Raw genomic sequence first — 12,215 nt, 5'->3', positions numbered from 1 at the left:
CATTCCTCAGATTCTAATATAGCAATCTCAGGCCGGAAATGCTTGAACAGACGCACATGCTGTTTCAACAGTTTCTTAAACCTGGACAATTCCATTACAAGGCACACGCTCTTGGGTTACTTATTCCACAGTATGGGACCAATAAATAAAAATGCTGCTTCCTTAGTGTCAGAATAATACAGTTTTTTTTAAATGAAGGCACCACAAGTTGTGATGCCCAAGCTGGCTGATAACTCTTAATGCCTGAGTTATAGATAGTGAAGCCAGAGCATCTCAAAGTGTCGAGGAACTCTGCCTTTAGATATAGGACTCAAACTTTGGAATGACTTGTCCAGTGGCCTAGCTAGGGGAGCAACTGCTCGCCCAAACAGACTTGTGATGGCGCCTAATTTTCACATGGTCTGTTGCACCTACGCAGTCCACATGTGTGCCTACGCAGTCCGCTTTCTGCTCCCTCCGAAGTCACAACCCGACTATTCTTCTGGACTTGTCCGTCTCTATCAGAAACCAACCAACTCTTTCAAGAAACTACTGAAGACCTACCCATTCCTAGAGACCTTCCTCTCCTCCACTACCTAGGTTTTTGCTCGGCTGTATTCTGCCTAGTACCTCCTTTTCTCTTAATTTTTTATTGTAAACCGCTGTGTTGCCTATGCTGAGGCTACTGTGGCATGCATGCATAAATAAATACATCGTTTGATAAGCTTATAATAGACAGACAACCAACGTAGTTCTTTCAAGGCCAGGGGTAACTTGTTCAGTGTGAGTCAACCCTATCACTGATCTCACTGCCAAGTTTTGTACAGTTTGTAGTTCACTATGCCTCATCTATGTCAAACCCAGAAATAGTTCACTATCTGGAAAAAAATCCTTAGGGAGAGACAATCCGTGTATGACTCTTTATGTAAATCCTCTACTCTCAATCCTTTACTAAACTCCCTACTTTTTGGGATTGACTTTACATACAGTGTCAAACCCAGAAATAGAGCACTACAATCATCTAGTCTAGTCAAGACTAAGCTTTGTATTGTTATCTGAAAATCATTAACTGGTAGCATTGATTTGATCATACTTAGGACATGCAACTAATAAAATGATGACTGCATCACCTTGTTTACTTTGCTTGCATGGTCTGAATCTAAAATAACCCCCAAGCTTAAAATTAGTTTCTTCACAGCTAAAGAAATGCTTTGACACACAACTGGATCATAATTATTAGTACCAGCACCATGCTCAACTATCATCTCTGTCTTTGCTAAATTTAGTGCAAGCTTGTTTCTACTTATCCACAGCTGTACTATCTTCAAACACAATTTCAATTAATATATCATCTATAGGAAAAAATGTCATCTGCATAAATCAGCTTCCAAATTGTGACGCACTTTGCAGAGGAGTTGAAAATACAGATTAAACCACATTGCAGAAAGTGTTGAGCATTTGGCACACCCATATTCATAGGGTAAACCTCTAATACTAAAGCTTCTAGCATAATTTGCATAGCATGCCCAGCCACATAGGAAACAAAGCATATGTATACCACCCCTCGGAAACCCAGCATATACAGACAATACACCAGAACCTCATGGCTAGTTTGTTCTGCAAAGTTATGCTTGACTAATGGGGATTAAGACCCTTGAAGCTACACTTTTTCTCATTTAGGGGTAAATTTGGGACCCCCTAGACCTTTAGTATTAAATAACATTTTGGGGTTATTTTTGACGTCCCGGCTGCATTTCTCTTCCTCACTGAGAATACTTTGGTCACCCATCTGCAGAGAGTTGTACAGAAAATCACATCTGAGGCTGACATTGTTGGTGTGAATCTGAGAACACATGTGGCAATCAGTTTTCAGTCAGTGTCCCAGGTTCTATCATCTATGTAAGGAAACGAGAAGTGAGATGCAAATGATGAATCCAAGTGGGTAAAAAAAATAATACACTTTTTTTTAGGTACTTGACATGGCCGTGTTTTGACGATGACGCCTGCATGGGGAGTCCATTAAACTTTTGCACTTCATTCCTTGTTGTGCTACCCCTGTGAGGTACTTCTTGTTCCTCTATTATCTATTTGGTATCCTTGCACCTTGACATTTTTGAGACCAATATTCAGTTGGCCATGTCTTGGTAAAGTTAACCATACAACTCTAGGTGAACTTTATTGGGATATTCAGCCTGAATCTACTCAGTGAATATCTTGTTTAAAGTGAGTTGAGAAAAGTCGTTAACTTTAGGCATGTTGATATTTAGGCATGATCTACTGGAACGTTTTGTCCCATCAGAAGGTATGTTGGGCAACAGTTCCAGGTTGCCAACTCGCTCATCTCTTCTGATCTTGCCCAGGATCCTAGGACAGCAATAACCACTTTAGATTAATTACAGTTCCTAGATGCACCTGAAAAGCAGATTAGCTTCCCTTCAAAAATGGGAAGTGAATTCCCATACTGTAGATGGTTCTGGTCACTTCTACTCCTTTGGTCTCATCTCTTTTCTGTTACTGGATTTTTATTTTCTTCAAAGGATAATTGTGTAATTTTCAGACTATATTTTGCACATGTGACCATAGTCAGAAACATTATACTATTGGCTCAGGTTTGAAATCAGGGAGCAGAAGGTTTCCTTCTTCCTGTCCATACCTTTCAACAGACATGGGCAGCAACATGAGATGGAGGTATTGGAGGAATGGTGGGTTATAATGCTCAAATTTTCAAGCTAATTCTGCCCATTGTTCAGAATGTTGACGGGTCCAGCAGATGCCATCTTGATTCTTGTTAAAGTAATTGAAATCATTTGCAAAGGAACTCACCTTTTACCTGGCTGCTCTATCGCATAACATTGGATTTCCTTCTCTCTATGTTTCTTTGATTCTCTGTCTTTAAATTTACTGCTCATCCTAACAATGATAACAAAAACATTTAGTTTGCATGCCACCTAGGATGTTTGAACATGCCCCTGTAATACAGAAGTTGAAAGTTTTTGAAAGTTCCTTCCCCCATGTTGGCAACAGGTTAATTATCTTTGGAATGTAGAGCACACAGAAAGGTATGTTTAATCATTTTAACAAAGCACTCCAAAATGCTTTAGTGTTGCTGTACAATAACGCAAACATCCCCTTACCTACCTCCAGGGTATCTACGTGCTGAGTTCGTGTTGTACATTTAATTGATGTGTTTTTATACAGATAAGTATAGTGATTGGATGGCAGCATCCAACTGGGAGACTTTTTCTTTGTAACACTGTATACCTTTCCCATTAAAAAAATGCTGAGTCTTTCCATATTGTTGGCATGGTAAGCGCCAGGAGCTGCCTATTCCTCAGTGGTATTTTTCAGACTTTGAGAAGAAAAGCAAGGGAAAACTGCAGGAAACACACTGGCAATTTATTTGAATTCCCCTTGGGTTATGTCAGGAGTGGGCATGCAGCTGGAAGCTAGGAATTCATAAAGAGGCGAGATATCAGCTAGATATCTACTAGAAAAGTTGCTATGTTCTGCGAACTGTCTGTTTTCAGTCTAATTTGCTGTATGTTGCTAATGCAAATACGATTGGCAGTGGTATCCCATTGCTCTTCCAAAACCAGATGTGAGGCACCCCTATCTCCTCTACTCTTTCTTCTACCCTCCCCCCAGAAGCAATGTCCTCTTGTCAGTGTGTCCCGCTGTTAATTGATTCTGATGCCTAGCAGAGGTCAAATTGTACACAGCAGTCCATCGTGGCTTTATTCAAAAGCCTAGCATTGACTCTACATTAGCATTCTGCACCCTTGTGAGATGAAAACAAAACAAACTTTCTTCTCATCTGAATCAGCACACATGGACGCTATCCTTCAGTTTGTCATGGTGAGCATTTTCCCTGCAAGCCGTCTAATCCTTGAGCTTAATTTTAATCACATACTGCCCCTGTCTGCCTTCTCTCTTTCTTTCTGAATATATTGCAAGTATGTTCTATTTTTTTTTCTACAGTGTTGTGCTTCCTTTCATGTAATGCCCGACCTTACAAATTGGTGGGCATTATTATGTTTTATTTCTTGGGGGGAGGGTAAGGGAATTTGGCCCTCCCTCTGGGGTTGTGTTTAACACTGGGAATCTTAACATACCTTCATGGCGTGGTTAACCATTGGCTCAAGCAGGCCCTGGAGTTGTGTAAAAATAAGGCCCAGACCTATCAGAGAACATCCAATATGGTTAGTATCCTTAGATAACAGGAGAGCACTGAGAAATGGTGTGAAAAAAACAAAAAAGACTATTGTTGCCGGTAATGTGATTAGTTCTGCTGAGAGAAATAAAATGACCCCTTCCCTGGCTCTCTTTAACAGTACCTGCTGTTGATAGAAATCCTGCAGGAAGCAGGTTGTGGTAAAGTGAAGGCCGCCTGCCAGGGCTGCTGATGTCAAGGGCAGGAGGCCATAAGAAAACTTTCCATTTTTTTATTTTTTGCTAGGTGATCTGTGGTACCATGCAGCGCAAGTAACCTGTAAGGCTGGCACTGATTTTTTCCTTCATGGTGTAGTAAAAATAGTACTTTAGGTAGTAAATCGTACTATTGTGCTTTAAGCTGTGCCCTGCCAATGAAACTTTACCTTATATTAAAAAAAAAAAAAGCAACATAACTGTCTTCTGAGTACTACACAGATTTGTGCCTAGCTGTTTTAAACTTTTGCATTTATCAATTATGACTGTACCCTTAATTGTGAAGTTGCTCTAAGTGTCACAAGAGTGAGTATTACCGCGTGCCAACTTTTGTGTATATCTTGGAAACCTCATTAAATGCAAAGCTAGATGGCAGAACGTTCATCATTAGGAGCCTCTTTTACAAAGCCGTGGTACAGCTACCATAGCAATGGAACGCAGCAAATTGGCCCTACTGCCGGGCTACCTCAGGAGCCTGGCAGTAGCTTCGGCATCTGTCACGTGCCATTTCCAGCATTCAGAAAAAAAATTTTCAGCACTGGGGCAGGTTAGCGCGGGAGCCCTTACCACCTCAAATGGGAGGTGGTAAGAGCTCCCCCAGGAAATGGCTGCGTGGCAAGTGTTTAACTTACCGCATGGCATTTCCTTTTTTAAAAGAAAAAAAAGCCTTTTACCTGCTGCGGTAAAAAGGGGCCTCGGCATGTGCAAATCCATGCACCGCCGCTTGGCAACAGCACTCCTAAAGGTATTAAAGATAAATTCTAGAAGCTAATGCCCAATAGGCATCAAATATGCTTGTAGGTTATAGAATACTTGCTCTTACGCACATCATTGGTGGCTCTTGTTTCTGTCTTCTAGTATTGCTTATCGCAGTGGTTCCCGAACCTGGTCCTGGAGGCAACCCAGCCAGTCAGGCTTTCCATGATATTCACAATGAATATTCATGAGAGAGATTTGCATGCACTGTCTCCACTGCATGCAAATCTCTCATGAATATTAAGTGTGGATATCTTGAAAACCTGACTGGCTGGGGTACCTCCAGGACCAGGTTTGGGAACCACTGGTTTAGCGCATAACCTCAATAGGGAGTACATGTAAAAGGAGGATGGGGGTCTTGGGTATGAGACATATGCAACTACACCAGCCGTTGACCTGCCGTAAGTGGGTGTGCCCTGAAGTCGTTATAGAATTGGGACGAATTGAATCTCAATGTGGCATCAACATCTTGGCGCAAAGTTATAGAATTGCCCCAGTTGATACACTGTTAGGGGCAGGAATAATTGCAGAGTAGCAGATTTCCGTGTTAGTTTGTTTTTGTAAAATGTTGAACGCTGAAATTTGCTTTTTCCGCGGCTTCTTGGAAAGCTGTTGTCAATGCCGCACCTGCCTCGTCAGTGAGAAGGCGACATTTTTAAAGATGCTTTCCATGTTGATGAGCTAAATAATTGTTATAGGTTATGAAACACAATGCTGTTTTTATCTAGAAAGGTGCAGTAGGGGAAAAAAAGTAATTATAGGTAGGTAATATTCCCTGCTTATAATAAAAAAGAAGCACCTTGACATAGATTAGACATTTTTGATTTGTTTTCATATTTTTCCAGAAATGTTCCAGTTTTCAGGTGTGTGTTAATTTGTTTACACATTCATTTTTAATGCATGCATTGTATTTGTGCAGAACTTTAGACATACAGATCAATTGTATGTTCGTTAATTCATAAGTATATATGTGTAGAATTAATTTGTGCACAATAAAAAAAAATTTAGATCCTAAATTATTGCAGAGGTGGAAGTTAAACATTAGTGGGAAAAGTATGTCTGTCTTTGGCCTGAATTGATGCAGGTTTTGTTGAAAGAAGGATGCTGGATACTGTGAAAAAGAGGATATGTTTTCCAGAGGGAAGAAAAGATCAGAGCCTGTGGATAATTTGCTCTTGAGCCCAAGAGCAGTTCAAAATTCTTCAAGGAGGGGTGCAGAGAATACCCAAAAGATGAGGAGCTGAGGAAATGACCAATAAGGTCAGAGCATGAACTTTGGGCTGAAGCCGGAACGTGGCAGTTTTCTCAGTGACTGGAGGAAATGAGTCACATGGAGAAAATGACCTATGAAACCAGAGATTACAAGATCTACCAGGAAGTTAATGTCAGCTTCAATTACATACTAAAAATACAAATATGCATGCACAACTGTAGGGGCAGAACGCCTAAGTGAAAATGAAGCAAGTTTAACCCCCTTCACAATGTTTTGTTTGTAAATCAGTATTGTCTTAACGTACTTCTTGAAGATACTCATTAGTGAGTGATTACTGTACTACAGGAGATTGTGTATGCTAGACTTAAAACATGGAACTCCTGCCCTTTCCTCCCTTGGTTGAATTGGAACTGGCTGTGCTATGGTGCTATGGGACGTCATTCCTAGCTAACCCAGGGTTTAATTCAACAGTATATTAACATACTTCCCAACATTGTCTTAGTACTGTTGTCATGGTCCTTGTCTCCCTCTGGGCGGCCTCATAATGGACCTTGAATCTGGCTTCAGATGTTGCTGTTAAGTGATGAACACAGTTCTAGTCTTGGAAATAAAATGCAGGTTCTTTGTATTTCATTATGAAGTGTTACCACTAGGCTAGCGATTCAGTACTGTGTGCCTGAAACTTGTTTGCGCATGCCTTGTTTTATACGACTTTGATTTGCTTTCGTTCTTGAATTCAAGTGTCTGTAGAGGTAAGACTTCTGCATGGCATTCTTGTCTTCCATATTGCTTTCTAGCAGCACCGAAGCTGACAAAATAACATTCATGGCATGTATTTTCTAGTAAAGTATTTGCCTTCTAAGATGATGGCTCATGATACAATTTGAAACCCCGGGACCGGCCATGATTAAGAGCAGAGGATCATGTAAATACAGTAGCATTTTCAAATGGGTCCTTCTAATCTGCTACCCGAATTCCATCCAAATTCTTGATACTAATGTGACCTTGAATGAAAGCCAGGACTGGTCTGAATCTTTTTAATAAGCTCTGAGGTAGACCTCTCAAGTGCCAAGACACCTGCTTGTAATAGAGCCGGGCCTGGGCCTGGCCCTGGCAGGATCCCCACTCAGTTGACTTATGCTGCTTTCACTGGTTGTGGTGCTTAATTTTTGCATTTTCTCATAGTAAAGTGGTGGAATGTTAATGGAAGGGATCTGCTGTATAAGGTGATTTACCTATGTGCAGTATGACAGGAACATGTATTGCAACAGACCTTCTGGTAAGTGTCTTTCTACCTTTTTACTACACTTCACCCTGCTTTTACCTTTGTAAAATACTTGCCTGTGTATAAAATAGGCCGATCATTTGTTTTGTAGGCCTGTGGTGAGCATACATGGTCTGTTCATTGTTCAGTGGTGCTGAAGGGGAGCAGGCTGTAGATCCTTTGGTGCCTAAAGCAGAAGCACCTCGAGTTCCCAGGGTGGAGGGCAACTGGAATGAGAGTTGCTGCCACAACTTCAATTTCGGAGGCTGTCTTAGCCCATCATGACAGGCATTTTCCATTAGTCTCTTTTGCTTGAATGTCAAATTAATTAAGATCAATTTTTTACGTTGTGACTTATTTCATTCCCAAAGCAGCATTAATAGTTACAATATTTTGTTAGTTTAAGTTGGAGAACTACTGTGTATTGCCTCATCTGAAGCTAATTTAGGTTTAACAATAGGATGGGAATGCGGTAGCCATAGCTGAAGAGGAGACTCGGAAATAAGAGACTTTCTGGCATAAGTAGTGTAAAGGTACGAGAAATATAACTACTTATGGCAGAAAGAAAAAGAAAACTCAAGAGTTAGTTCTAGGCAGAAATAGAGTTACCAACTAGATCCAGATTCGCTCAATAGGGTTGATCCTGTCCTGGACTTATCCCAAAGCATGCAGGGATTTGAAGCCTTGCTTTTCATAGGGAATCCAATGGGGAAATCAGAACTACAAGTCCCTACATGCAAAGGGGTAAGGCCAGGACTGGATCAACCCTGTTGGATGAATCAGGCTCTAGTTGGCAACACTAGGCAGAAAGTAGGGAAAGTCTGTCATTAGCAATGACATAAGAAATGTCAACCACATATCCTATGTTGTTGCGTGTCGTTACCAAATGAAAACAAACATCAAAAACATTTTAAACTTTGTCCTCCGAAAACAGTGTACACTCTTTGGCAATAGTGTGCACTATGTGGAAAGAGGGCGCACTTTTCCTGATAGTGGAAGCACCGTGTACATGTGAACCATTGCACATGCACAAACTTGAGCCCTCATGTGCACCCTATTGGGAAAAGAGGGCACCCTTTTTCTGAAAGAGTGTACAGTATTTCCTGAAATGGGAAAAACAACAAAATGACCAGAAAAATCTGAATAAAATGAAAATTCACATAAACATGGGAAGTGACATGAAATGAAAATGTTCTGGCTGTGCCTCCTTAGCAGAAACCAGTGCTATTAAAATAGAAAAAAAATGCCATGCCAAAAAGTTTATTATTAAGTAACATTTACCTCTGTCATAAATGTTGAGCTTACTGTTCCTCCATTTTTTTTTTGGAAGAGGGGGAGGAGGAGTTTCCTTCTCCTTTTCATCTTCCAGCTCAGTTCTTTTGAACTGTAGGACCATGAGCCTTCATCCATAACTACTTGTGGCTTTTGTCCTAGTTATACCCCTCTCAACTCAACATACACATTGTTGCAAGAGTCTTTGGCCAGGGTCCCCAAACCACAGCTCCTCAGCTAATGAAGCCCCTGGCCTGGTCAGAAAGTGTCACGGCTAGCTGAGGCTTCATCTTCTCAGAGGCCAGTAGCAGGGCACATCATTAGTGTAGCTGGCAGGAGTCCCTGGGCCCCGCCAGCTGATAAGCCCTCTCTAGAGATTCCTTCCCTGTCAGTCTCATCCCCAGAGCAGTCAGCAGTACATTTTCAGCTGCCGACACTGGCAGTCCTGCACCCCGTGCATGTGTGCATGGAGCATGCTGGTTGAATTGATCATGCACAGGAGCCTGGAGTGGGGCAGTGCTGGTGTCGGCTGTAAATGGGCTGCTAACAGCCACAATGATGAGACTGCTTGGGATTCTTCAGCTGGAGGTTTCTAGATTGAGTTTTCAGTTAAAATTTAATGCAGAGAAGTGCAGAAACCCAAAAGAGAGATACCGGATAGGAGGGGACAAATTAGTAAGCTCGACTGAGGAGAGAGACCTTGGAGTGATGGTGTCTGAGGATCTGAAGGTGAAGAAACAAGGTGGCAGCAGTGCCCAGAAGAATGCTAGGCTGCATAGAGAGGGGTATAACCAGCAGAAAAAAAAGAGGTGTTGATGCCCCTCTACATGTCATTGGTGAGGCCCCACCTGAAGTATTGTATTTTGATAAAGATGTAAAAAGACGAAGTGGTGCAAAGAAAAGCTACAAAAATAGTATGGGATTTGCGTTGCGAACCGTAGAAGGAGATACTTGCCTACCTGAACATGTATACCTTGGAGGAGAGGAGAAACAGCGGTGACATGATACAGACATTCAAATATTTGAAAGGTATTAATCCGCAAAGAAACCTTTTCTGGAGATGGGAAGGTGATTTGAACTAGAGGACATGAATTGAGGTTGAAGGGAGGTAGACTCAGGAGTAATGTCAGGAAGTATTTTTTCACGGAAATGGTGGTGGATACGTGAAATGTCCTCCCACAGGAGGTGGTGGAGATGAAAACGGTAATGGAATTCAAACGTGTGGGATAAACACAAAGGAAGCCTGTTTAGAAGGAATGGATCCACGGAATCATAGCGGAGATTGTGTGGCAACACCGGTAATTGGGAAGCAAAACCAGTGCTGGACAGACTTCTACGGTCTATGCCCAGATTGTGACTGAACAGATATGGATGGGCTGGAGTGTAAATTTTAAGGAGCTTTGATGTTATCTTCAGAACTTTTAGTAAAAGAACAGTGCTGGGCAGAATTCTACGGTCTGTGCCATGAAAATGGCAAGGACAAATCAAACTCTGGTATACATATAAAGTATTGCATACCATGTAAAATGAGTTTATCTTGTTGGGCAGACTGGATGGACCATATAGATTTTTATCTACCGTCATTGACTATGTTACTATGAATTATTTGGATGGAAAACAAAAGTGAAAAAATGCAGTAAAACCACTGACTTTATTTCTTATGTGAATCTCATTCACTATGCACACAATCTGAAAACTTGCTTGTTGTCTCATCAGTCCCCTGGGCTTGGTTAAAATTCATCAGCTGTTTGATGTTCGTTTATTTTTTTCTCTTGCACCTTTCCTGTGGAATCCTCCTACAAAGAATTTAAGGCTGATCTCAAAATATCTCTCACTTTGGCCTTAGGTACTGATTATATTGTAGAGACCTCAGGGCATAGTTGACAGCTGAAATAGGTAGTGGCTGTATATGGCCTATAGTATCTGCTTCTTCTCTCTGCTTTTGGTGCCTTATCCTCAGATACTACCTATTTTCCTGTTTATAATGGAGTTCTTTCTTCTATTTCTTGTTTTAATAATGCTGTAGACTACATTGCTGGCATGGGTGAGAGGCTGTATAGAATTGCCCCAGTTTCTAGTCCACGAGGCCCTCAACCCTTACTGTATTTTCCCTGAGTACTTTTAGTTTAGATTTCCTTACATCTCCAGTAGTGCCAGCTGTATCTGAGGAGAGGTATAAGTAACCTTTTGTTCTCAGTGGCGATTTTCTACCAACTCATACTGGGTGAATGATCTGGAACTGTTATGAACTTCATTATAGTTGGGGTGGAAGGTGAAGACCTGGTATCTGTATTTTATTTTTATAACTTTTCCACTGTGTGTGCTATTGCCACTGGCATGTATGATCTGTTTGGGGGGAGAGTGTGGCATGGACATTACAAACACTCCTTGTTGCAGGGGCGTAGCCAGACACCCAATTTTGGGTGGGCCTGGGCCCAAGACGGGTGGGCAGAAGAACTCCGCCCTGTCCCACAAGTGATTTAGTCTCTCCCTCTCTCGCCTGCATGCCATATGGTCTCTCAAACATCCCCCTCCCCCCATACCTTTTAAATAGCAGATTTTCACTGGCAGCGAGCAGCAACTAATACACACTGCTTATGTTGGCCCCACAGCCTTCCCTCTGATGCAACTTCCTGTTTCTGCATAGGCGGGAATACATTAAAGGGAAGGCTGGTATGCAGGAAGGACAGTTGTTGGGAATTTTCAGCTGGTGGGGCTTGGGGATCCCTGCCAGACACTTCATAGGTGTGCTGCTACTGGGTGGGCCTGGGCCCACCCGGGCCCACCCTTGGCTACGCCACTGCCTTGTTGATGTGTGTTCTCATATAGATTCCTATGAACATGTTGTTTGTTGCTCCGTGAACCCAAATTCTCAAAGGATGTCTCCCTTTGTCTAATTGGGCTTTGTGTCTAGCTTTGAATTAGGCATGGTAAAGATCTAAGATCTTGTTACTACTGTTGCTCCTCACTGTTCTTTGCAGCGACTTACCGAGGGCGGGGTGGTGGGGATGGTCCACCCTGGGTGCACGCTGCAGGGGGGAGGGGTGCAGGGAGCAGCTGTGCGGCTGTCGGCTCCGCAGGTTCCCTGCTGCCTTTGATGTTACTTCCTGTTCCAGGCGGGGCAGATGGAGCAGGGAACCCATGGAGCTGACAGCCCCGCGGCTGCTCCCAGCACACCAGGAGGTAATAACAATGCATCCGGGGGAGATGATGACGCTACACACGGGGGGGGGGGGGGTACGCAGTGGCGATCCGACCCGGGTGGCAGCCGACCAAGGAACACCACTGGTTCTTTGTTTCACAGTT

At 42.4% G+C, this 12,215-nt stretch overlaps 1 protein-coding gene across 4 annotated transcripts in view; it reads left to right on the top strand.

Moving 5' to 3' along the window:
• WWC3 (WWC family member 3) overlaps positions 1 to 12,215 on the top strand; it is a 240,276-nt gene that overhangs the window by 103,004 nt on the left and 125,057 nt on the right. The gene's annotated exons all lie outside the window — the stretch shown is intronic.

Source organism: Microcaecilia unicolor, chromosome 4 (genome assembly GCF_901765095.1).
Source record: "Microcaecilia unicolor chromosome 4, aMicUni1.1, whole genome shotgun sequence".
In the NCBI taxonomy this organism is placed as follows: domain Eukaryota; kingdom Metazoa; phylum Chordata; class Amphibia; order Gymnophiona; family Siphonopidae; genus Microcaecilia; species Microcaecilia unicolor.
The sequence above is the reverse complement of the archived record's forward strand: the minus strand, read 5'-3'. Positions and strand labels throughout refer to the sequence as shown.